The sequence below is a fragment of the Narcine bancroftii genome, chromosome 1 (assembly GCF_036971445.1).
Source record: "Narcine bancroftii isolate sNarBan1 chromosome 1, sNarBan1.hap1, whole genome shotgun sequence".
In the NCBI taxonomy this organism is placed as follows: domain Eukaryota; kingdom Metazoa; phylum Chordata; class Chondrichthyes; order Torpediniformes; family Narcinidae; genus Narcine; species Narcine bancroftii.
In genome coordinates, this window is record NC_091469.1 from 54,021,997 (window position 1) to 54,049,535 (window position 27,539).

Sequence of the window (27,539 nt, forward strand, 5' to 3'; positions counted from 1 at the left end):
AAGGTTAGGACTGAAGAGCAGCATTCGAGAGGAATAACATTCTTATCTTGAGAAGTCCACAAGGCAAGTAAAGCCTGCTGGAGAAGTGTTTTTTTTAAATGGGAAGGGAAACAAGTTTGATGGGTTCAAAGAGCACTGAGTGAAACATGAATGTCTGCAGAATCTGTGATTGTAGTAAAAACACACCAAAATACTGAAGGAACTCAGCCGGTCTTTTCAGAATCCATAAAAAGCAAAAATACATTGCAAATGTTTTAGGCCTGAGCCCTTCTTCAAGGAAGAAGCAGAATGAGCCAGGGAATCTCAGAAATTCTCAGAATTCAGACATTGCTGGCTGGGAAAGGAATCCAGACCAGCAAAAGTTATGATAAGGGACAAGGTAAGAATTTATCATATTTATGCAAAAGGAGACAGGAAAGGTAGAGAGCTGGGGGAGGGAAGGGGATGGGGAAAGAAGTCGGGGGGTGAGGGGGCTAAACAAAGCCAGAGAAGTCTATATTAATGCCATCTGAATGGAAAGTTCCCAGCCGGAAGAGGAGGTGTTGTTCCTCTAATTTGCAAGTGGTCTCAATCTGCCAGTGCATAAGACCATGGACAGACATGCCAGCAAGGGAATGGGATGGGGAATTGAAATAGGTGGCCATTGGGCTATTGTGGCAGACAGAGCCAAGGTGCTCAATAAACCGATCTCCCAGTCTATGTGCCCTGTCTCTCCGATATAGAGGGGACTATAACAGGAGCACAGAATGCAATCGATGGCCTCTGCAGATTTGCAAATAAAATGCTGCTTCACTTGGAAGGACTGTTTGGGGCCACCGTTTGGGTGCAAGGAGAGCACCTCCTGCGGTCACAGGAGTAGGTCACACGGGGGTGATTGGTGGGGAGGGAGAAGTGGACAAGGGAGTCACAGAGGGAGCAGTCCCTGTGGAAGGTAGAGAGGGGATTACATGTCTAGCGGTGGGATTACGTAGTAGGTGGTGGAAATGGCGGAGGAGAATGCATTGGATGCAGAGGCTGGTGTGGTGGTATGTCAAAAGGAATTCTGTCCTTGTTGCACGTTTTTCTAGAGGGGAGTAGGGAAGATGTGCGGGTAATGAAGGATATGCGGGTGAGCGCTGAGTTGATGATGGTAGAGTGAAAGCCACGTTGTTTAAAGAAGGAGGATATTGCTGATGATCTAGCATGAATAAGCAATCTGATATGAAAGAGCAATGAGTCTGGGCACAGGCTGAACACAGGAATGATATTTATTGAAACACATGCAAGGAGATTGCATAAGGGATAACACATACTAGTACTCTCAATCACCCAATATAGTATAATTAGTCACATCAGACTAAAAGGGAGGATGTTGCAGAGGGGGCATATACTGTGATAGTGTGGGAAATAGGAAAGGAGCAATCACTGTACTAGGAGTAGTCCCAAATAGCCCTTGGGACACTGAGAAGCAGATAAGCAGGCAGATTTTGGAATGGTGCAGGAAATACAGGATTGTAGTTATGGGTGATTTCAACTTCCCTAATATTGGCTCCTCCTGGCTGCAAAAGGGTTGGATGGAGCTGAATTTGGCAGGTGTGTTCTAGAAGTGTTCCTGACACAGTATGTGGACCAGCAAGTGAAAGGAGAAGCCATACTGAATCTGATTCTGGATATGAACCTGGTCAGATTGCGGACCTCTCGGTGAGGGAGCATTTTGGTGAGAGTGACCACAACTCTCTGAGCTTTAGCATTGCTATAGATAAGGATATAAACAGACAAAAAGGGAAAGTGTTTAATTGGGGAAGGGCTAATTCTGATGGGTTGAGGTAGGAACTAGCAAGAGTAAATTCCAAACAGATTTTCAAGGGTGGAAGAACAGAACTAATGTCGAGGAAGTTTGGGACTGGATATTGGGTTTAGGATAGGTTTGTACCACTGAGACAGGGAGAAGATAGTTAAAAAAAGGGAACTGTGGTTGGTGAAGCAGGTGAGGAGAGTAAGAAGTAAGCATATATTAGATATAGGATGCAGGAAACAGGAAGGACTCATGATAAATATATGGACGAGGACTTCCATGCCAGACCATCAGAGATGTTTTCCTTCTTCAAACAATATGGCTTTCCCCCTACCACCATCAACTCAGTGCTCCATTACCTGCACATCTGCCATGGCCCCCGCTGCCCTGCACATAATAAGGACAGGATTTATCTTGTCTTCACCTACCACCCTACCAGCCTCTGCATCCAACACATCCTCCTCCCCGACTTCCGCCATCAACTATGTGATCCCAACACTTTCCTTCTCTCTCTGACTTCTACAGGGAATGCTCACTCCGTAACTCCCTTGTCCACTCCTCCCTCCCCACCAATCATCCCCTTGGGATCCTGTAGATGCTCCACTTGTGCACACACCTCCTCCCTCACCAATATTCAGGGCCCCAAATAGTCCTTCCAAGTGAAACAACATTTCACTTGTAAATCTGCAGAAGTCATCTATTGCATTCCTTGCTCCTGTTGTGGTCTACTCTACATCAGAGAGACTGGATGCAGACTGGGATATCACTTTGTTGAGCGGCTCTGTCTGCCGCAATACCATGGATCTCCCAATGGCCACCCATTTCAATTCCCCATCCCATTCCTTGCTGACATGTCTGTCCATGGTCTCATGCACAGCCAGACTGAGACCACCTGCAAAATGAAGGAACAACCCTTCATCTTTGGACTGAGCACCTTCCAACCGGATGGCATTAATATTGACTTCTCTGGCTTTCATTAAACCCACCCCATCGATGATTTCTTCCCCCAGCTGTCTCTCTCCTTTCCCTGTCTCCTTTCACACAAACTTGATAAGTTTTTACCTCGTTCCTTATCATATCCAATTAACATCTTTATTGGTCTAGATTCCTCCCCCAACTAACATTGAATTCTGAGACTTTTGGAGATTTCCTACTTTCAGCTCATTCTGCTTATTCCTTGAAGAAGGGCTCAGGGCCAGATTGTCAGGAATATATTTTTATGGATGCTGAAAAAGACCGGCTGATTTCCTCCTTTATTTCTGAGTGTTTTTACTACAGCATCTGCAGACTTTCATGTTTCACTCAGCCCTATGATTTAACCTGCTGGCAGGTGGAGCCATTGTCTGCTCCATTCTAGCATCATTGTGAGTAAGTGCTGCCCCTAAACCCTCTGCCCATCATTGTGAAATGTTGGCCCAATGTCATGGAAGAGATGTTCTCTGCAGGGTCCTTGGGAGGGGAGCAGTCACTTTCAGGGAGGGTACATGACCTGATCGTGCAGTCAGCTCACCCTCATGGACCCCAGATGGCCACTCTTGTGGTACGCCTATGCTGCCAGTGCTCTGAGCTCAGGGTGATTGGAGTGCATGGTGGCTGAGCAGATAAACACTGCACTGCACAGTCCATGGGGCATTTTTTGCTGCCTCTGCCGTGTCTCTATTCATGTGTACATCCATATGGTGGACAGTGAGCGTTCTCTTGCCAGCCTGCTCACTGATATATACCTCCTGCGCTGCTGACCCTATACTGGGCAACTGTGAATTTGCCATCACGTGTCATGCCATGAGGCTTTCTATACTTCCATGCTGTTGGCCACTACCCAGGAATCAGTATATATGGATTGGGCCTGTAGTTTCTTGGAGGGTGAGTGCTACTGCTGCCAGCTTAGCCAGCTGACTGGATATTCCCACCCTATCTTGTGTAAGTGCCTTTCAAAGCTGCTTGCCACTCATCCACTGGCCTGAGTGGTTGATGAACTAGGCCTATTGCTGCTGCTCTGGATCGAGAATGTAGAATGGTGGGCCCCAGGTTACAGGGAGGGGTTGTCAGCAGGGACCTTTGGAGGGGGAGCACTGCTTTCAGGGAGGTAGATGACCTGCTTGAGCAGGCAGCTCACCCCCTCAGGGGTGATGTACCACTTTCACTTTACTATGGAAGACCCCTGAGCATGGCCCTCCTTATGGGTGGCATCGATGGGCTTGACCCATCACATGATGGGGAGGTGAAGCTGGAATGTGATGGACTTTGCAGCCATTGGGGCATTCAATGATGAGGAGTGCTAGGTAGTATGCTAGCAGCTGGTGATTGAAGGGCTACAGCAGGAGGTGGCCTCAGGGAGGGTCTTGATCCATAGCCCAAGTGGGACTCTGCACCAGGGACTCCACTTGGCCATTGCATTGGCAGCGAAGGGGACTCCTCTCTGGTTGGGGGGGTTAGTGGCAGTCCCTGCTCAATGGTCTCTTTTGCTGTGGCAAAATGAGTCCGCAATCCAGCGCCATCGCCATCTAGTGCTGGGTATTCCCCACTTCCCAGTGTATGGCCAACAGGATATATAGCCTCAGGTGGACTGGGTGGGATCAGACCGCTGAATAGATCCACTGGTAGTCCTGTCCTCCATCCTATTGGAGGGAGTGAAGATCTGCCACCCAGAAGGGGATGTTTCCTGCTGACAGATATGGGCTTTTATTTTGTGAATTTTGTTAGATAGCTAAAACCAGTATTTACATATGAAGAAGGAACAGCATTTTGAGAAGTGGTTGAATATTTTAGGTGGCACCAATGTCATCTGATCACTAAGAGTGCATTTATCAGAATGTACTATAAAAGTCATCCTTTGCCTCGTTGTTAGCAAATCAATTAATTCTTAAAAGTCATCAAATTTTTCTTGGCCTGCCAATTTGGCTGTTTTAACTTAGACGCAAGATGACTTTTAGTTGACTTCTTGTAGTCAAACCTCAAACATCAAGGATAAAAGTTAGAATAGGAGACACTCAAAATCTGGAATGAAGGTAGAATCCAGTTCCAGTGAAGAGACATACTCAGGATAATCAATTCCTCTTCTGAATATTAATGCTCTTGTTCTTTTTAAAATCTGAAAGATTGAATTAACATGTCGTTTATATACTGCTTCATCAGATTCAACTGCTCTCCACCCACCTTCTCGCCTTTTGGCATTTTAAGAAATGACTAAATTTCATTGTCCAAGTCATTCATATGGATTTGAAACAATCCCTGGAGCAATTAACATCTCCAAATCTGCACAAAAAAAAAACAAGCATAATCGGATTTGTAATTTTAAATGTCCAGTGCTCAGCTCCTGACAGATGCAAAACATGGTGCTAAATTTGGTGAAAACAGATGATAATCAGAAAGGCAATACATTCAGTTCTCACTGTTATGAAATGTTCAGCAGTACCACTCTGGTGATATGTTGCTGTGAATCAGTGTTGTGACCAGCACGTCTATCCTCCCCTTGAATTATTTTAATGATAGTTATTTCATTCTTGTAGTGTGGAGACTCTCATCTGTCACGTGACCCTATTGGAGATGGAAGTTGCATCACCCGCCAATCAAGGTTGGATTCCGCTCACCTATTACTCCACATCTGACCATTGGCCACTTTCATCACCTAGTACTTACCTGGGCCAGACCCTTCAACTTACAGTCCTATAAAGTCCACCATGTGGAGCAGCTCTTCCTCTTTTGGTGTTCGGCCCTGAAATGAAACCTGCTTCACTTCAGATCGTGAATTGTAGACAATGCTGCAGGAGTTGTTGGTAAGGTATGCTCTACATAGGGATTGGGGCTGTTGTATATTCTTGTAGATAGCAGCTGATTCGAGCCCACATTAGATAAGGAATGGTGGGTAGCATATTGTAGTGTTGGTTATAATGCAAGTCTGTATAAACAGTTGCTAGTACTGGCAATAGTTGTATCTGGCGTGACTGGGTTGTACTGCACTTGTATGAGTGTAAGCAGTTGCTAGTGTTGGTAGTATTGAGACTGATGTGTGATTGAGAGTATTAGTGTTTGTTATCCCTGTTGCGATCCCTTATATGTGTTTCAATAAAGATCATTCTTGAGTTCAGCCTGTGTACAGACTCATTGCTCTTTGAACCCACTGAACTTGTTTCCCTTCTCACACAAGAAATGGAACTGCAAGGAGGGTTCAAGGAGTCTCAACTTAACGCATGCACGGTCACGATGTTTGAGATTATACTAACCAGTTGTGTGTGTGTGTGTGTGTGTGTGTGTGTGTGTGTGTGTGTGTGTGTGTGTGTGTGTGTGTGTGTGTGTGTGTGTGTGTGTGTGTGTGTGTGTGTGTGTGTGTGTGTGTGTGTGTGTGTGTGCGTGTAATGGCATACTTCCTTGTAAACGGGACTGATAGGAAGGGCCCCATAACTAGTAAGGGAGCCTCAAGGCAGAGAGTAGATGTACTCTGGTATTTGCTACTGTCACCCAGGGTAAAAGGTGTTGGTTGATCACCCTATCTATGTCTCTCATAATCTTGTAGACCTCTGAGTCACAGGCATTTAAGTCTGGAGATCCAGATCACTGCAGAAGGAGTAAGTATGACCTTTGCAAATCCATATCTTGAGCGAAGTGGATTTTTCGGACAAAAATGGAAACAACAAAAGATACCCTACAGCTGTGGCAGGGTCTAAATGACATAAAATCTAGTGTAGTAAAACATGGCAAAGCTTCACTCCCAGATGAACTGAATGCCTTCTATGCCCAATTCAGCCAGAAGAACAAGGACAAATTACCCTGCACACTCCCCTGTCCCCTAAGGATCCTCTCCTCTCTGTATCCAAAGATGACGTGTGGGCTCCCTGCATGGAGTACCCGGATGCCTGTGACTTAGAGGTACTCCATCCAGATCGGATGCTTTCCTCATATAAAAAAATCTGTGCTGACCAACTTGCAATGGATATTTTTAACATCTCACTCCGGCAGAGCATGATACCCATCTGTTTCAAACAGGCATCAATCAAGGGTGTAGTAACGTACTTAATTTACTATTGACTAGTGGCACTCACAACAACAAAGTGTTTTGAAAGGCAAATGTAAAAGCATATCAGTTCCTGTTTCAGCGGCAACATAGATCTGTTCCAATTTGTCTATACTATCAACAGGTCTACAGCAGATACCATTTCACTGGCTCTACACAAACCTTGGAACACCTGGACAGCAAAATCAGTATGCTATTTATTGACTGCAGTTCACAATCATCCCTTCAAAATTGATCAGCAAACACCAAGAACTGGGACTCAACACAGTTGAATCCTGGATTTCCTCACCTCCAGACCATGATCAGTGAGGATTGGTAAGAACATTTTCTCTACAATTTCCATCAGTACTTGTGCATCACAGGGCTGCATTTTTAGCTCCCTGCTCTGCTCACTTTACACCTATGACTGTATGGTTTGGTGCAACAGCAACAACAAATTCGCTGATGATACCACGGTAATGTGTTGTATAAAAAGGGGACTGAAAACAGCTGAATGGTGCACCAACAACGACCTTGCACTAAAGGTCATGAAAACCAATTGTTGACTTCAGGAAGGGAAAACCAGAGCTGTATAAATCAGTGATCATTGGGAGATCAGAGGTGGAGAGGGTGAGAAATTTTAAGTTCTTGGGTGTCACTATCTCGGAGGATCTTTCCTGGACACAACACACAAATCCCGTCGTGAAGAAAGCACATCAATGCCTCTACTTCCTCAGGGGTTTGCAGAGGTTGGGCATGACATTGGAATTTTTTTCCAGAAATGGGGGCAGAACAGTGGGTGTAGCAGTTAGCACAACACCTTTACAGTGCCAACGATTGGGACCGGGTTTCAAATTCCACACAATCTGTAAGGAGTTTGTACATTTTCCCCATGTCTGCGTGGGTTTTCCCTGGGGTTTCTGGTTTCCTCCCACCATTCAAAATGTATCAGGGGTGTAGATTAATTTGGTGTGAATTTAGCAGCACAGGTTCATGGGCTGAAATGGCCTGTTGCCCTGTTGTATGTTTATTTTCTTAAAATTAAAGAATGTGTGCTGAAAATGGTGGTGGACATATCCCAGGACATCACTGGTAAAACCCACTCCATCGGAGAGCAGCAGCAATAATCAAGGATCCACACCACACAGCATATGCTTTGATCTTGCAGCTACTATCAGGGAAGAGGTATGGATGCCAAAAGACTTGGACCACCAGGTTCAGGAACAGATGCTATCCCTTCACCATCAGACTCCCCAATGACAAACTCAATCAGGGACTTATTTAATGACTCTTAATTTTGATTGTTATTGTTGTTTTGTCTGTATTGTACAGTCAGTTTGTTTACATTTCTTTATTTGTTCACATGTATACATTCAGTCATTTTTTATTTTACACTGCTTATAAGTGGTAATTCTACCTCGCCAACAGGGTAAAAAAAAGGCATCTCGGTTGTATGTAATGCCATGTATGTACTCTGACAATAAATCTGAAATCTGAATCCTTCTTCAGTCCAAAGAGAAAAGCCCTACCTCTGTTAACCACATATCAGTACAACCACAAGGCTTCAAATTCATGTAGAATTGGGTGTTGAAATGAAGAGAAATGTATTATAGTGAGTTTGTTTATCACTCTGCAATATAGTGTATGTAGCCAAATACACTCTACTCAGCTTGATGCCATAGAAGCTTAGAGCTCTGGTATCATGTTGTGGATTGCAGAATTTTAAAAGGCTTTTTGCGTGTCAGAATATTCCAGTGAGCCTCCCTGATGCTTCCATGGATAGTCATTTTCTCTCTGTAAAAGAGAGCAATATTCGAACAGCACAGACTTGAAGAAACGAGTATGCAGAGTTTGAAGTCCTGAAATTTAAAAAATCTGGAAGATACTTTGACATTGAGGAGGAGTCTCAAGAAATCAGAAATTCTAGGAAGGTCAAACGTTAATAAATTAGTGAAATCACCCAGTGAATTCTTAATCTCCCATTTCCTAATGAATTTGGACACAATGCTTTTATTAGAAAATTAAAAGAAGATCACTTAATTCAAAAGGACTCATTTTTAATTTATTAATGACATAGAGTACCATTTTGTAACATTATAGATCAAAGGAACCAATTTTTAAGCTTTAATAATGAAAGTTTTCCAAAAATAAAGGAGTCTGTGCAGAATTATTAATCTGGACTGTTAAACAACTCAACAAAAAAAAAATGCCAGTAAGATGCAGGGAAAACTGCTGCAGAAAGCAGTTAACAGAAAAGGAAACAAGTTTCAGTGGAAGATTGATGTGCTGCAAGTTGAAGTGACAGCCTATTTGAAATCACTTAGAAGCTCTGCGTTTTTCACCAACCTCTTCAAAGGAACTCCAATCCAGAATCAAAACAGCTTTTGAAAAGATGAGAGATGTGCAATGAAAGTAAAAGTCAGAAACAATCAAGAAATGTGGTGCTTATGTTTTCTAGGCTATTGTAAAATATGTGATTCATTTGTGTTTATATGTGTTTTGATATTTATTTTAGAGTGCCTATTTCAATGTGCTTTCTTAGAAAGTATACTCCCCAGTTGTTTGAATTGGTGATTTAAACTTTTTGAAGGCTCAGAACAATGTTTTCACTCTCTCACAGAATGTTCTGAATCGAAAAACAATGTTGGAAGGTCACAGAATATTCAGCATCAACACAAAGCAAATTAAGTGCACAGGCTTTGCAAATGCCTAAACATAGGCCAGATCAATCATTTCTGCTTTGGATTAATTTTGAATCTTATTATCTCTTTCCCTTTCTAGGGATTATTTTCAAATTTTGGTGAGCTGGTTCATTAATTCAGTAACATTTGAAATGGGAAATGCTTGCTGTTTCAGAAAAGCACAGATTCATTCAGAAGATGGAATAAAATCCATTTGATTTTCTGAATTGAAGTGAGAAAGGTATGAAGAGTTCCTCTTGCTCTCCTTTCATTTATGCACTATTCTCTGTCTATTGAATTTGTTGAATCAAAATTGATTTTGTGTTCTGTTTCTTTGGTGCAGACTGCTAGTTTAGAATTCCCATCATCAATCTTTTCATTCTTAACCAGATCTCTGTGTTGGTTCATGCAGTTCTATGTTATTTTTGTTACACCAATATAGGTAGCATTGTGGTCTTTCTTCAATATTAATGTGGGGCAGCACGGTTGGCCTAGCAGTTAGTGCAACACTGCTATAGCCCCAGTAATCGGGACTGGCATGTGAATCCCACGCTGTCTGTAAGGACTTTACTTTTTCCCCGTGTCTGCGTGAGTTTCCTCTGGGGACTCCGGTTTCCTCCCACCATTCAGAACGCCCCTGGGTTGTAGGTTAATTGGGTGGCATGGGCTCATGGGCCGAAATGGCTTGTATGTTTTTTAAAAATTAAAAATATAAACCCTTGATCTGAAGAAATCTTAGGTTTTGTGTGGCCATTGTGAGATTTTATAGGGTATTTTGTTGAACAATTTTTATTTTCATGTTTTCTGCAGGTATTACAGTCCACCATCAGTGAGTTGAGTGAATAGAATATAGGTGTTATGATACTTCTAATTCTTCTTTTTCAAGAGAGAATTATTTAAATGAAAAAAATGAATGCAACTGCAAAATCACTGATGTGCTAATAAGATGTTGTTTACCTACAATTTTGCTCTAACTGATTGGCTCTCATGATTCCATCTTACAGGAAGGTGCCCATCTAGAGTTTAGCATTCAAATTCAGTCACTGTTGACATTGTAAGATGGATCTTTGTGCTCACTTACAATGCATATGTCAATATTTAGTTTCTGGTACACAGCAACATGTTGCAGGATGGCTCCGCCCAAATTGAAGACAAAGCATCTTGGATATGGCTCAAAAGGAAGGAACATGGCCAGAGGAAGAAAGATATCAAGTATCCACAAGGATACAATTACACTGTGCCTTCTTTCTTCTATTTCTTCTTTCTCCTACAGCAACACGTATTACTCTGTCTGAACTTAATGAACAAATTGTAAGAACAAATTGACCCCTTAAAATTTTGATGATCAAATACTTCTTTTTGTCAATGACTCAGCCATTTATGGGAAGTCGTTGAAAAGACTTAAATCCCTTGTATACTCCCAAACATATGGCAACCAGTCTCCACATGTGAGATGCAGCTGGATTCCTGCCACTGTCATTATTATTATGTGTTTGATGCTTTCTAAGTTTGCTGAATGTTGTAGGAATTGGCAGGGTAGGTGATAAGGGACTTGTCCAGACTTCAATGATTCAACAAAATGGTAATTGCCAGACAAGGATGTATAAATAAACAGACCTACTGAAACACAGTAATTTTCCATTAGTATGTACGTCTAGATGGGAGATGACTGGCACTGAAAGGTCCCATATTAAATAAAAAGCATGAGAGAAAGTAATGGAATAAAATATCAATGATGGTTCTCCAAGTCCTGGGTGAAAGATTTTCTGAAATCCCTGAAGACTGCTGTCTCTCCATGATTTCCATTATTGTAAAGTCATGGCAAAAAGAATGCGAGGATGCTTATTTTATGCTGATTTGGTTGCAGCAGAAATCTTTACTTGGGCTTCAAGACAATTCTCTTCTCTTTGGCTTGGCTTCGTGGACGAAGATTTATGGAGGGGGTAAATGTCCACGTCAGCTGCAGGCTCGTTTGTGGCTGACAAGTCCGATGCGGGACAGGCAGACACGGTTGCAGGGGAAAATTGGTTGGTTGGGGTTGGGTGTTGGGTTTTTCCTCCTTTGCCTTTTGTCAGTGAGGTGGGCTCTGCGGTCTTCTTCAAAGGAGGTTGCTGCCCGCCAAACTGTGAGGCGCCAAGATGCACGGTTTGAGGCGTTATCAGCCCACTGGCGGTGGTCAATGTGGCAGGCACCAAGAGATTTCTTTAGGCAGTTCTTGTACCTTTTCTTTGGTGCACCTCTGTCACGGTGGCCAGTGGAGAGCTCGCCATATAACACGATCTTGGGAAGGCGATGGTCCTCCATTCTGGAGACGTGACCCACCCAGCGCAGCTGGATCTTCAGCAGCATGGACTCGATGCTGTTGACCTCTGCCATCTCGAGTACTTCGAAGTTAGGGATGAAAGCGCTCCAATGAATGTTGAGGATGGAGCGGAGACAACGCTGGTGGAAGTGTTCTAGGAGCCGTAGGTGATGCCGGTAGAGGACCCATGATTCGGAGCCGAACAGGAGTGTGGGTATGACAACGGCTCTGTATACGCTTATCTTTGTGAGGTTTTTCAGTTGGTTGTTTTTCCAGACTCTTTTGTGTAGTCTTCCAAAGGCGCTATTTGCCTTGGCGAGTCTGTTGTCTATCTCGTTGTCGATCCTTGCATCTGATGATTGCAATAGAATTGCAAGACAATTCTATATTTTCAATAAAACCATAACATAACATAACAATTACAGCACGGAAACAGGCCATTAGGCCCTTCTAGTCTGCACTGAACCAAACACCCCTTTCTAGTCCCACCTCCCTGCACAATGCCCATAACCCTCCATCTTCTTCTCATCCATATACCTGTCCAACCTTTTCTTAAATAATACAATAGACTCCGCCGCCACTATTTCTCCCGGAAGATCATTCCACACAGAATCTCAGCCATGCAGCACCCAACAAATAAGGACTCAATGTAACATCTTATCCAAAAGGTGGTCATTGCTGTAATGTATCCCTCCCTTCATGCTGTGATGAAATGTCAGCCAAGATTCTCTGCAAAATTATGTTAGTAAATTAATGTTCCATCTTAGATGTGAAGGAAACCGTGAATGTTCTTGACCTGAACACAATTGCTGGAGGAACTCAAGGCCAAACAGCATCAGTGGGAGACAAAACATGGTTGATAATGCAAGCCAAAGCCCTTTATCAAAACTCTTCTCTGTACACCTCCATCCCCCCCATCACAAACGTCTCAAAGCCTTCCACTTCTTTCAGGTACAATGTTCTGACCAATTTTCATTCACTAGCTCTATCATCCATCTGTCAGAACTTGTTCTCAGCCATAATAACTTATCTTTTGATACCTCTTGTTTCCTTCTCAACTGCCTTGTCATTAACATTTCTTATTTCTGTAACCTTTCATGTGAACTTATAACTTGTGCTCTCTTATTTCAAATAAAGAAACAACATAACCCTGAAGTCTTCCAGAATCTCAGCCATGCAGCACCTCTTTTTTTTTGTAATGTAAACATGCATCGTTATTAGTATTCATTTCCCTGAATTCCCTAGGTTCCATGACATTTTCCACAGTAAATATTGAAGAGAAATATTCATTTAAGACCTCATCCATCTCATAGATGGCCATGAAGATTGTCAAGGGGCCCTATTCTATATTTGGATACTCTTCTGCTTTTTATATATACCAGTAAATAGAATCTTTCCCTTGCCTTACCTTTCAAAGTTATCTCATGTCCTTTTTTTTTGTCTTCCTGATTTCCTTTAAGTGTACTCTAATGTCACTCATATACAGACAATTCACTTGATCCCAACTGTCTATACCTGAATCTTCAATTATTGAAGAAACAATTGGCTGAATTTATGTTGTTCAAAACCCTATAACAGTCATTTTCAACCTTTTTTTTCCACTCACGTACTACCGTAAGTAATCCCCATGCCATCGGTGCTCTGTGATTAGTAAGGGATTGCTTAAGGTGGTATGTGAGTGGGAAGGGAAGGTTGAGAACCAATGCTCTATATCCAATTGTTTCTGAAATAATTTGCTTGAGAAAAATTGTCATTGGCCCATTTCCTTTGGAGTTAAGAAACCATGCACATAACGAGTCAATTAGGCACGATTAAAACAGTGCTTTTCAAACATTTTCTTTCCACCCACATACCACCTTAAGCAATCCTTTACTAATCACAGAGCACCTATGGCATAGGGATTGCTTAAAGTGGTATGTGGGTGGAAAGCAAAAGGTTGAGAACTACTGACCTAAAATCTCTTTCAATTACTTTTTAATGGGAAAATGAGAATCTAACCTTTCATCATAGCTTTACCTAGTTAGTTCTGAAATTATATCATTTTTCTTTCCTTAATATTTGCACATTTTATTTGTTTTTTTTTAACTAAGTAGAAAGTTAGTTGGATGCTGCATATCTGATGTGGTCCTCCTGAAGCCAAAGCTATTTTTTTTTAATGTTTCAAACTCAGTTGCACTTATCTCCATGCCTTTCAAAATTAATTTGCCTTTGCTTGTAACTTGTAACTTGTAACTTGTTAAATATGTTGATGGCACATATCCTTATAATATCCTGATATAATATAATTCAAGGACTCAAGTCATAAACCATAAAATCCACAAATTAGACATGTAAATGGGGCTGTGAAAATTAATTCAGGCATGTTACTCAAAGGAATGCTTATCGTTCTTTATCAAGACTGCATTTTGACAAGTCAGATCATTTGGCTGTGTTCCTGATGCCTGTTTAGAGATAAAGGCTAAAGAGCAAGACTCCAGAGATCTTGTCAACCAGGAGGAAGTCCCAGGAGGCTATGGCATGGATACAGAATTGCCTCGAGTCAATGGATTGGGCTATGTTCAAGAACTAGCTGGGGACCTGAATGATGACACTAGGTCATTACAGATAACTAAAGCAGCTATGGATGAGTGTGTTCCCATAAAATAGTTCAGAATTTTCCCCAACCATAAGTCCGGATGAACAATGAAATCCAGTAGTTGCTGGAAGCCATATCTGAGGCATTTAAATCCAGAGATCAAGAACACTACAAAAGTTGAAGTTGTGACCTATGGAAAGCCCTCTCCCAGGCCAAGTGGTGATTTCAGAATGGAATGGAATGAAATAGAAAACATAGAAATGCTGGTGGAACTCAGCAGGTCTCGCAGTGTCCACAGGAGGTAAAGATATTTATCCAATGTTTGGAACTGAGTGCTTCTTCAGGAAGGTCTCAGACCTGAAAGATTGGTAATATACTATATCTTTACCTCCTATGAATGAAGTGTTTGAGAGGCTCGTGTTGAAGCTTATCAGCTCCATCTGAATGATAACTTGGATCAGTTCCAATTTGCCTACTGCAGTAACAAATTTATGGTAGATATGGCTCTTCACAAAACCCTGGAATATCTGGACAGCAAAGATGCATACATCAGGATGATCTTTATTGACAACATCTTAGCATTCAACACCATCATTCCCTCAAAACCATTCAGTAAACTCCAAGACATGGACCTCAACACTATATTGATCAATTAGTTCCTAGATTACTTCACCTCTAGACCCCAATTCATTTTGTTTTTTTTAAAAACTTTATTTATTCATTCAAAAAACAAATAGTACATAACATATACAACAAATAACCATAAACATGAACGTTATTTTTTTATATATAAAAAAAAGAAAAGAAAAGAACCCCCCCCCCCTTCAGCCAACTCTCCTAAGGAGAGCCATAAAGAAAGAAAAAAGAAAAAACATTAAGGAAAAATTAAAGATTTCTATTAAGATCTAATCAACATAAATTGAAATGTAAATATTCTGAGTATAACAACCACTTATTAATAAAAAAACTATAATTATCACGTGAAACATATGTAATTTTTTCCATTATTAATCAATATTTCATGTCATTATGTCATCTATTAATATCAATCAAATTTGTATCTTTCCACATACTAGCAATACATTTTTTTGCTACAGATAAAAGCTAAATATACAAAAGCAAGTTGAAATTTATCTAATCCCAAACCTTTCAGAGGTTGCAAACTACCCAATAAAAATAATGTCAGATCTAAAGGTATTTTAATCTTATACAGGTATTCTAAAAATAATTGAATTTTCTTCCAAAAAGATTGTATATATATATATGTATGACCAAACATCATGAAAAAAAGTTCCAACAGAATTACCACATCTAAAACAAAAATCTGATTCATGAAAACCATACTTTTTTTAATTTTTCAGGTATTAGGTATAATTGATGTAGAAAATTATAGTTAATCATTGCATAGTGTGCATTTATCAATCTAGTTACACTATCATAACAGATATCTAACCAATCATCCTCAGAAAAAATAAAACCAATATCCATTTCCTATTTTCTTTTAGATTTATCCCAACCCTTTTTATCCATACCATCCTGTAATATTTGATACATCGATGAAATATAACCCTTCTCTGGTACCTTCATAAGAAAAGTCTCAAATTTAGTCATTTCAGGTAAAATCATATCTCTATCAAATGTACGTTTTACCAAAGATTGAATTTGATAATAAAGAAACCAATGTTCTTATCAATACCAAAACTGCCCCTCATCTGATTAAAAGATAAAAATTTACCCTCTTTAAAACAATCTCCCAAATTTTCCACACCTTTAAATCTCCAATGTAATAAACTTCAATTGTGTATTGAAGAAATAAGTTGATTATTATACAACGGAGTCAAAGGCGATAAATCAACCCTAGAGCCTATCATTTTATATTTCTTTATCCATAACTTCATTAAATGTTTTAGTATAGGCACATTATGTTGCTGTAACAAATTTATATTCATCTAAACAAAAATTGATGTATTTCAAATTCAGAAATATTTGCCATCTCAATTTTGGCCCAACTAGGAGGCCATTCAAAATCCATCAATTAACTAATAAATTTAAATTGGGGTGCTTCATAGTAATTTTGAAAATGTGGTAAACGTAATCCCCCTAACTCATATTTCCAAGTTAATTTATTTAAAGCTACTCTCAAAAATTTACCTCTCCATAAAAACTCCCTAACCATTTTATTCAAATCTCAAAAAAAAATATTATCAAGTAAATACAGAATAGATTGAAAGAAATATTGCATACGTGGAAAAATATTCATCTTAATTGTATTTATCCTACCCAATAAATTAATAGGTAAATCTTTCCATTCAATCAAATCAGTTTTAATTTTTTTATTAATGGGACAATTTAATTTATATAAAGATTGATAATTAACATTCAAAGTTATACCCAAATATTTAATTTGATCAGTCCATTTCAAATTAATAATATTCTTATAAACTAAATAATCTCCTTCACTTACCGGTAATAGTTCACTTTTTTCCCCAATTAACTTTATATCCAGAAATACATCCATACTGTATTAAACACTCCTTTAAGTGCAAAAGTGACTGAGCTGGGTTTGTTAAATACACCAATACATCATCAGCAAATAGATTAATTTTATACTCCTCATCTAAAACTTTCATACCTTGTATCTGTGTATTTTGTTTTATCAGCTGTGCTAAAGGTTCAATCACTAACACAAACAAGGCTGGTGATAAAAGGACAACCTTGATGAGTTGATCAAGTCAATTTAAAAGGTTCCGAAATCAAGCCATTCGTCAATACTCTAGCTATCGGTTTACTATATAAAGCCTTAATCTAATCAATAAAGAAAGGACCAAACTTAAACTTCCCCAGAACTTTAAACAAAAAATTCCACTCAACTCTATCAAATGCTTTTTCTGCATCTAAAGATATCACCATCAGGTGATCTAAAGATTGTCGAAATCTATTAATCAAACTAATCACACGCAGAATATTATCTGAAGCATATCTATTCTTTATAAAACCTGTTTGATCCATATGAATCAACTTAGGTAAAAAATTTGCCAATCTATTCGCTAAAATTTTAGCTATTATTTTATAATCTACATTTAACAATGAAATTGGTCTGTATGAAGATAGACCAATCTCTAGGATCTCTATCTTTTTTTGGGATTACTGCAATTAAAGCACTAGAACAAGACTCAGGTAATTCATAATGTTCTCCAACTTGACGTAATACATCCCCAAACACTGTAGAAAAATCATCATAAAAGATTTTATAAAATTCAACAGAAAATCCATCATCACCAGGTGATTTACCATTCAGCATTTCCATCATTGCCATTTTAATTTCCAAATCAGTAAATGGTTCTTTCAACTCCTGTATATCTGCATCCTCTAATATCGGTAAATTCAACTGTGATAAAAAAAGGATCAATCGATCCAGTTTCTTGTTTTCCTTCAGATGTATATAACTTTTTATAAAATGAATAAAATTCATCATTAATCTCATGAGGTTTATAAATAATAAGAGAATTCAGTCTAACAGCATCAATAGTTCTCGAAACCTGTTCTTTCTTTAATTGCCACGCCAATACCTTATGTGCTTTCTCTCCCCATTCATAATACTGTTGTTTAGGCCTATTAATCACACATTCAAATTGATAAGATTGCAGAGTATTATATTCCAATTTCAACCTAGATAATTCTATTTTCTGATCTTCTGTAGCATCTTTCTGAAATTCCTTTTCTAACTCATCAATCTGTTTCTCTAATTCAAGACTCTAATTTAATCGATTCTTTTTTATTTTAGATGTATAACTAATTATTTGTCCTCTCAAATAAGCTTTCATAGCATCCCATAATACAAACTTACTTTGAACAGAATTAGAATTTTCTTTAAAAAAAAAGTTAATTTGTTTTTTCAAAAAAAAATCAATAAATTCCGTATTTTTAATAACATTGTATTAAACCTCCAATGATAGGCCACTTGAATTTTCTCAGAAGTTGCATATGTAAAGTATAACAAAGAATGAGCTGAAATCACCCTACTTTTATATTCCACTTGTTGTATTTTCCCTTGTAAATGTGCCGATACTAAAAAAAAGTCAATCCTTGAAAACGATTCATGTCTAGATGAATAAAAGGAGAAATCTTTCTCTGTCGGATTAAGATGTCTCCAAATATCTACTAAATTAAGATCTTTCATCAACGCTTGAACCTGAACTGCCATCTTAGATTTCTTAACTTTCTTCGGAGATTTATCTAATAAATGTTCCAAAACACAATTAAAATCACCACCAACTAAAATATTATCATTAGCCTGACCCAGATATAAAAATGCATCTGAAATAAATATTTCATCATCTACATTTGGGGCATAAATATTAAGTAAAGTCCAAAATTCACTAAAAATCTTACAATTCAATTTAAGGATACATCCTGCCTTTTCCTCCGTTGATTATAATTCAAACGACAAATTTCTATGTATCAAAATTGCTATGCCTTTAGCCCTGGAATTAAATGAAGAAGAATATACATGCCCAACTCAGTCCCTCTTTAATTTCATACTTTCTTTGGCATTCAAATGTGTTTTGTAAAAAAGCAACATCAATTTTCATTTTCTTAATATACGCCAAGACTCGCTATGCTTGATTGGACTCTTTAAACCTCGAACATTAAAAGTAGCAAACCTCAACTTTGACATATCTACTATTATTACTAAATACCAATAATATCTTTATATGAAAACTCAAATCAACGTATATAGGCCCTCCAATAGGAAAAAGAAAAATCACAAATTAAAAGCTAACTAAAATGAAAAAAAAATCCCCCCCTCAATAAAAACTATCAAAAGGTAGTAATCCCTAAACAAAAATTGGGTGTGGGTCACCCACCAGTGGCTGATGACTAGTAAAGAACTTAGATCAAATATCTCCCTCCCCAGCCAAACAATGAATAACATCAAAATATCATAATAACATAAAAAGTAAAATAAGAATACGAAAATTCTTCTATTCATCCAAGATATTCCAAACTCAGAGATCCCATTTCAGAAGAAGTTGGACTCTTTCCATTCCCATTTTTCCCATTTCTGCCATTTCTTCTGTTTCCAGAACAACCAGATTTTTCTTTAGGAGACAATGATGGACTACATCTTTGTCCTCATATCTGGCAATGATTCAGCAAAAATCATTGCTTCACGATCATTCTCAAAAAATCGAAATTGATGGTCTCCATAAAACACCTTCAACACTGCCGGGTAGCGAAAAGTAGACTTGTAACCTTTACGCCACAAAACTTCTTTAACTGGATTAAATCGACGTCGTCGTTGAATGACCTCTTGACTCAAATCAGGATTTTAAAAAAACTCTGCTATTCTGAATCAATAACAGAGTTTGTCATTGTCTTGCATTTTTCACTGCTAGTCGAAGTATTGCTTCTCTGTCCAAATAATTCAAACATCGAATTATTACAGGTCTCGGTGGTTGACCAGGTAAAGGAGTTCTTCTTAAAGCTCATGAGCTCTTTCCAGTACCAAGCCTCCAGAAAGAAAATTCTTGCCCTAGTACTTGTGGGATCCAGTCTTTAAAAAAATGAAAAGAATCTTGTCCTTCCATACCTTCTGGGAAACCAATGATTTTGACATTATTCCTTCTGCTTTGATTCTCCAAGTAGTCTATTTTCCTCTCTAACTCTTTCTCACGTTCTCGCAATTCTATAACTAATTTTTCAACCTTCAACACTTTTTCTGTTAGAAACCACTTGCTGTTTACATTCCAAAAAAGCAGACTGAAATTTTAAAAAATCTTCACAAGATGCTTCCACACGTGTTTAACTGTATTCAATTCTGAACTTATACTAGCATTCATTTGAGCCATCTCATTTATTAAAGGATAAATGACAGCATTTAACTGCAAACATTGTAGCTCAGAAAAGCTCAGCCCTGCTTTCTCTGAACCTGCAGCTCCTGCTGAAACTCAACAAAAGGCATTTTAGAGGTTTTACTGCAGGTCTGGACTCCCAGTGATGGCACCCTGACTTCCTCAGGGGGTCGACGCTGGTCTCCCCCCGCAGCTCTTTGTTTTTTTTCGCAAAATCACGGAGGAAATCGATATCTTCAGGTTGAAATGCTTCCTGATGCATTTCAAACAATGGAGTCATCTTCCTGCGTGCTCCCTCCATTAAAATCGAAAGGCTTCCAGAATCGGGATCCACTTCTTGGGAACTCGCACCTTCCTCCAGAGAATGGGTAATTCCAGTGCCATCCTTCACTTGGTGAGTAGTAGACATTTTTTTTTTTCAGCTCCCACAGGCAGTCTTTGTAGTTTAGACACTGAAGAAATTAAACCTGAAGATGTAACAAGTTGTTTAGTCCCCAAATCTTCAGCACTTCGAAAATGTAACTTCTTCTGCACTTGAGATTTAATCTTTTTACCATTAATGACCATAATAGTTCCTCAATACTTCAAGCTAAAATTTAAAGAGTTTAAACTTGAAAACAAAGAGTTAAAATATATCTTTGGCTTGGCTTCGCGGACGAAGATTTATGGAGGGGGTAAAAAGTCCACGTCAGCTGCAGGCTCGTTTGTGGCTGACAAGTCCGATGCAGGACAGGCAGACACGGTTGCAGCGGTTGCAGGGGAAAATTGGTTAGTTGGGGTTGGGTGTTGGGTTTTTCCTCCGTACTTAAAAGTCCAGCCAGAGTGGTCGAGATTACACGTCTATATTCTACGCCATCTTGCCACGCCCCCTCCCCCAATTCATTTTGATTGGCAAAAAACATCTACTCCACAATCTCCAACAACACTAGAGACACTCTGAGATGAGTCCTTTGCCCCCTGCTCTTCTCATTCTTTATCTATGACTGTGTGGCTGCATACAGCAATTCCAACATCATATACAAATTTACTGATGATACCACAGTAGAGGGTTTTATAAAAAGGTGTGATAAGTCAGCTTACAGGAGGGAGATTGTAAAGCTGGCTGAATGGTGTGTCAACAACAGCATTTCATTCAATTTCAACAAGACAAAGGAACTGATTATAGACTTTAGGAAGGAGAAACAGAGGATATGACCTAGTAACCATGGGGGACCATAGGTGAAGTGGGTCAGCAACTTCAAAATCCTTGATGGATGTGTCCTGGAGCCATGAAATAAATGCTATTCTGAATAAATGTCAGCGCTTTTACTTCCTACAGAGTCTGTGGATGTTTGCTATGTTGTTGAAAATCTCGGCACACTTCTACAGATGTGTGGTGGAAAGTGTGCAGACTGGCTGTATCACCTTTTATTGTGGGAGAACAATACTACTGAGTGAAAAATCCTGAAAAAGATAGTGGACTCAGCCCATTTATCACAGGCAAAACTCTCCCCACATTGAGCATATGTATATGAAACATTCACATCAGAGAGCAGTATCAATTGTCAAGAATCTGCACAAACCTGGCCATGCTTTGCTTTCACTGCTGCCATCAGGAAGGAGAAAATCATGACACAGGGCTCATACCTCAAGATTCTGAAATAGTTACTACAGGTGACTAACTTTTTATCTGGAATTCCAAAAAACTGGCAACTTCCAAAACTTGGTACTTTTTTTTCGGAAGATGCCATCTGCTCATCAAAGGTGGAGTCATGTTCTGCTACTTTATAAACGACTCCAAATCACCAAATACTGACACCCCTCCAGCATCATGGGCATTTTCAGTCAGCCCTGTGGCATTACCCATAATCCCCCTTGCAGGCAGCATAGGGGAGCCAAGAAGGGAACCATTTCCCTGGCGCTGTTACAGCGGTATGGGGGGGTTGGTGAAGAGAGAGACAGCAGTGTAACACAGGTGTGGGGGAGAGACATCGGTGTGACTCAGATGGGTGAGGGGGGAGATGGCAGCATGATTTGGATGGACAATGGGGGAGAGAGAGAGATGATAGTTCAACTCGGGCAGGCTGGGGGGAGGAAAAGACAGCAGTGCAACTCTGGTTGGTGGGGGGGGTGATGGCAGCGTGACTCGAGCTGGCCGGGGTGGGGGGGGTGGGTTAGGGAGAATCGACAGCGTGACTCGGGCGGGCAAGGAGGGAAAGACAGCAGCGCAACTTGGGTGTGTGGGGGGGGGGGGAGAGTTGGCAGCGCGACTTGGGTGTGTGGGGGAGTGATGGCAGCGTGACTCGAGCGGGTGAGGGGAGAGAAACGGCAGTATGACAAGCTAACAGGGGGGGGTGGGAGAGCTGACAGCATGACTCAGGCAGGCAGGAAGGGAGAGATGATAGCATGACTCAGGAGGGGGGGGATAGAGACAGCAGCATGACTCAGGTGGGAAGCCAGAAAGGGACTAAAATCAAAATGACTCCAAAATCCAGAAGATTCTGAACAACAGAAGGTGTCCAGTCCCAACTATCCTGGATAGAATATTAGGCACCTGTACCCCTCAACTGCCAGACAATAGAGGATAACTAAACTGTTTTAGAAACTCATTTAAGGACTCATTTGCTCATAATTTATTATTGTGTATTTATATTTACTTCCACATTTTCACAGTTTGTTTACATTTTGCAGTTATTGGTATAGAAATTGCTAATTCCGTTAGAAAAAATAATCTCGAGGTTGTATGAGTTATCATTATCTGATGATAAATTTGAACTTTGAACATAGTTTAAAATTTTATAGAAAGACAAGAATGAAATGAAGTTTCATAAAATGTTGCATTGCAAACTAAAACTTTGTATGATGTAATTCCATACTTTACCTGAGCCTTCAAGAATATCAGTGGCTTTTGTTGAATTTGAATTGTGCCGGTACATAACTTGAGTCAAATTGGAAAATGTCAATTTCTATAGTGTGTCGCTTCTTCAGATCTGTGGATGAAAATTGTTTGATACCAGAGCCTTATCTTCTTTAGGAATATAGACACATAGGATTAAGACTAGGTAATTTAGCTTTCCAAGCCTGCCTGTCAGTCAAAGAGATCAATGCTGATCGGTGACCTAAATTCTTACACTTTGCTTTTCTCTATAACTCTTAATATTTTCATCCACAAAAAATTGATGCTTTGGCTTTAAAATAAACAATTGACCTTGTATCAGTTTGTGTTTGCAGAAGCAAGTTCTACCACTTTCTGCTTGTAGGAGTGTATCCTTCATAGTCTATTCATAATATTATTGGGAACTTCCTGCATTCTCGATGATATTGTGCAAAAGAGCATTCTTGGTGTCAGTGTAACAGTAGGCAATGAGTTGAAAAGCCCTAAGTTACTGGATTTTTTTTTTCTTTGTAATTTGACAAATATAGACAACATTCGTTTGAAAGATTCCCCTTGGTAGGCTAATTCAGAAAGTCAGGCGTGGGATCCATAGAACCTTGGCTGCTTGAATTCTGAATTGACTTGCCTAGAGAAAGCTGAGTGAAGTAGGAGATGGAACATGATCTGCCTGGAGGTCAGTGATGAGTGGTGTTCTGCAGGTTTGTGTTCTGAGACCCTGCCCTTTTTGATTTTTATAATTGACACAAATGAAGAAGTGGAGAGGTGAATCAGTACATTTGTTGATGATGCAAAAAATGGAGGTGTTGTAGATAGTGTAGAAGGTTGTCATAGGTTCAACAGGTGATAGACAGGATGTAGAGTAAGGTGGAGAAATTCCAGAAGGATTTCAATCAGATCAGTCATGCAGTTTGGATGGTTGAACTAGAAGGTGGAGCATTCTAGTATTTTCTTCCATGCCACAACTCAGCTTGGTGAGACTATTTTTGGATTCTGATGTAAGGCATGTAAATGATATGGCCTGGCCAACAAAGACAGCAGAATATATTTAGGGCCTCGTTGCTGGAGGCATTAACCTAGGACAGTATTCTGATGTTGGTTGATCTCTCTTCTTCTTTGGCTTGGGTTCGCGGACGAAGATTTATGGAGGGGGTAAAAAGTCCACGTCAGCTGCAGGCTCGTTTGTGGCTGACAAGTCCGATGCAGGACAGGCAGACACGGTTGCAGCGGTTGCAGGGGAAAATTGGTTGGTTGGGGTTGGGTGTTGGGTTTTTCCTCCTTTGTCTTTTGTCAGTGAGCTGGGCTCTGCGGTCTTCTTCAAAGGAGGTTGCTGCCCGCCAAACTGTGAGGCGCCAAGATGCACGGTTTGAGGCGTTATCAGCCCACTGGCGGTGGTCAATGTGGCAGGCACCAAGAGATTTCTTTAGGCAGTTCTTGTACCTTTTCTTTGGTGCACCTCTGTCACGGTGGCCAGTGGAGAGCTCGCCATATAACACGATCTTGGGAAGGCGATGGTCCTCCATTCTGGAGACGTGGCCCATCCAGCGCAGCTGGATCTTCAGCAGCGTGGACTCGATGCTGTTGACCTCTGCCATCTCGAGTACTTCGACGTTAGGGATGAAAGCGCTCCAATGGATGTTGAGGATAGAGCGGAGACAACGCTGGTGGAAGCGTTCTAGGAGCCGTAGGTGGTGCCGGTAGAGGACCCATGATTCGGAGCCGAACAGGAGTGTGGGTATGACAACGGCTCTGTATACGCTTATCTTTGTGAGGTTTTTCAGTTGGTTGTTTTTCTAGACTCTTTTGTGTAGTCTTCCAAAGGCGCTATTTGCCTTGGCGAGTCTGTTGTCTATCTCATTGTCGATCCTTGCATCTGATGAAATGGTGCAGCCGAGTTGGTTGATCTACTTTCTATGAAATTGGACAAGTTGGTAGAGACATCATTGGTGGTAATTTTCCACTATCTTAAACTAGGCAGACCAGGTCTTTAAAGCATATAGGCAAGGGCAGAGATTACTGCTGTCCAGCACACTATAACTTTGTGTCAGTCTGAGGTCTTGATCTGCAACCATCATTTCCGAAGGTTATGCTATTGCATTGAAGGCAGTGATGGAATCCTTACTGATGCCAGCCATTGCTGAGAAGTGGTCCCTGTAAGTAGTTCATGTTTTCTAATGCCCTCACTGTAATTTTGTTTCAACACATAATCGACTGGATGAACTCAGAATGAATGAAAAATTCCAGCCTGAAATGTTGACCATTCTATCTGTCTTGAATTCTTCTGGTAGGGTTGAGTGTTGCTCCACATTCCAGCATCTGCAGTGTCTCCAGTTATTTTGTTTTGACCACAGCGCAGCCTTCAACACCATCATTCCTTCAGTGCTCGTCAACAAGCTCCAAATCTTTGGCCTATGCAGTCCCCTCTACAACTGAATCTTTGGCATCTGCATTGGAAGCCCACTGTATGAATTGGAGACAACATCACCACCTCAATGAAGATCACCACAAGTGCACCTCAAGGATCCATGCTCAGCCCACTGCTCTACTCATTCTAGACCCATGACTATGTGGCTAGGCACAATTCAAATGCCATCTACAAATTTGCCGATGCCACTACAGTCATTGATAGAATCGCAGACAGCAATGAAGAAACATACAGGAGGGAGATACATTAATTAGTTGAGTGGTGTCACAACAACCTTGCACACATTAGCAAAACCAAGGAGCTGAATGTAGACTTCAAGAAGAAATCAGAAGAACATGAACCAGTCCTCTTCAAGGGATCAGCAGTAGAGAGGGTTAAGAACTTCAAATTCTTGGGTGTCAACACCTCTGAGGATCTGTCCTGGGGCCTCTATGTTGATGCAACCACAAAGAAGTCCTGCTAGCGGCTACATTTTGTGAGGAGATTTGGTACATCACCAAAGACTCTTGCAAATTTCTACAGGTGTCCTGTGGAAAATGTTATTGTTTGGTTGCATCACTATCTGGTATGGTGGTGTCAATGCACAGGATGGGGAAAAATCCAGAGATTTGTTAGCTTGGCCAGTGACATCACAGGCATCAGACTTCACTCCATTGAGGACATCTACAAGGGACGGTGCCTTAAGAAAGCAGCTTCTATCCTCAAGGACCCTCACCATGCCCTCTTCACACTACTGCCATATCAAAGGAGGTGCAGGAGCCAAATGTTGAGCACCCAGTGAAACAAGGGCAGCCTCTTCTGAATGTTCAATGAACATCAGTCACTACCTCCCTCACCTTCTCCTATTTTTTGCACTATTTATTGATTTTTGAAATGTAATTTTATGACAATATCTGCACGTGATCGAGCTGCTAAATAAAAAATTTGTGACATGTTCATGACAATAAATTCCAATTCATTGCCTCTGAGCAGAATGGTGCAGCATGAAGCTGCAGTTGCCTCTATTTGTGCCCTTTCAACAACTCAAAAGCATTTGACATCTTAAATGGAGGAAATCTTCAAATTTGGCTATTCACGTAAATAAAGCTCTCTGTCACATTTTTGCTCCACAACAGCACACAACCTACGATGTTAGCCACAAAAAAAAACACTAATGAGGAACTCAGTGGTCCGGTTGCATCTATGGAGGTGAAAGGATGGGTGCCATTTCAGGACAACACCCAGCAGCAGTTCTGATACAAGGTCTCAACCCAAAATATGAGCTTCCCCGAGATTTCATAAATGCTGCCTTACCTGCTAAATTCTTCCAGCAGTTTGCACTTTGCCCAACTTCGGCAGTCTATTGTGTCTCCATAGCATTAATCTACAAACGAGACTGGATCATTGCCCCAACACTTCCTCAATCTTACTTGTCACAGTGTTGCAATGGTGTTCTTTCAGAAGAGGGGGAAGTCTTCTGAAGTAATGGGAAGCTGTTCAACAGGCTTTTCAGCCAAGCCTCTGTAACTGAGCTGCAGTGTTCAAATGATGCTTGCCTGTGGCCTTAATTACTCTCAATTGACCAACTATGTTGTTGATAAGCTAGGCATCAGATTTCTAAAGCAGATATTCTATTGAAAGAGTTTACCTGCTGGACAGAGGATAAAATTTAGGGAGTGCACAAAAGTTTCTTGAAAGCATGAGATTGCAGGTACTGGAATCTGGAGCAAAAAAAAGCACATTACTGGAATTACCATTCTTGCATCAGATTCTTGCTCTGCTAGCCATTTTACTCCTATTTATCACCCTCCATCAGTTTTCTTCACCTTCATCCACCTTTTCGCATCTGGTTCCATCTGCCCATCATTTTTCATCTCTCCTTGATCCACTAATCATCTGCTGGTCCCTGACCTACCTCTTTCTCACTCCACTTTATACTGATTCTCTTCTCATTCCACATACAGTTTCGATGAAACTCAACTAATGCAGCCCAAATCTCTGAAATCCTCCTGGAATTTGTTTTACACCCACCTAATTAAACATTAAAACATTACAGCACTGTACAGGCCCTTCAGCCCTCCATGTT

The 27,539-nt window shown here is 40.3% G+C and overlaps 1 long non-coding RNA gene across 1 annotated transcript in view; it reads right to left on the reverse strand.

Annotated features, from left to right (window-relative positions):
- LOC138736664 (uncharacterized) overlaps positions 1-26,858 on the reverse strand; it is an 81,568-nt gene extending 54,710 nt beyond the window's left edge. The window contains exons 1-2 of the long non-coding RNA XR_011340501.1: positions 26,768-26,858; positions 23,038-23,146 (exon numbers count right to left, since the gene is read on the reverse strand). This is a non-coding gene — a long non-coding RNA (uncharacterized lncRNA). The remainder of the gene's footprint in view (positions 1-23,037; positions 23,147-26,767) is intronic.
- Between the last annotated feature and the right edge of the window lie 681 nt (positions 26,859-27,539).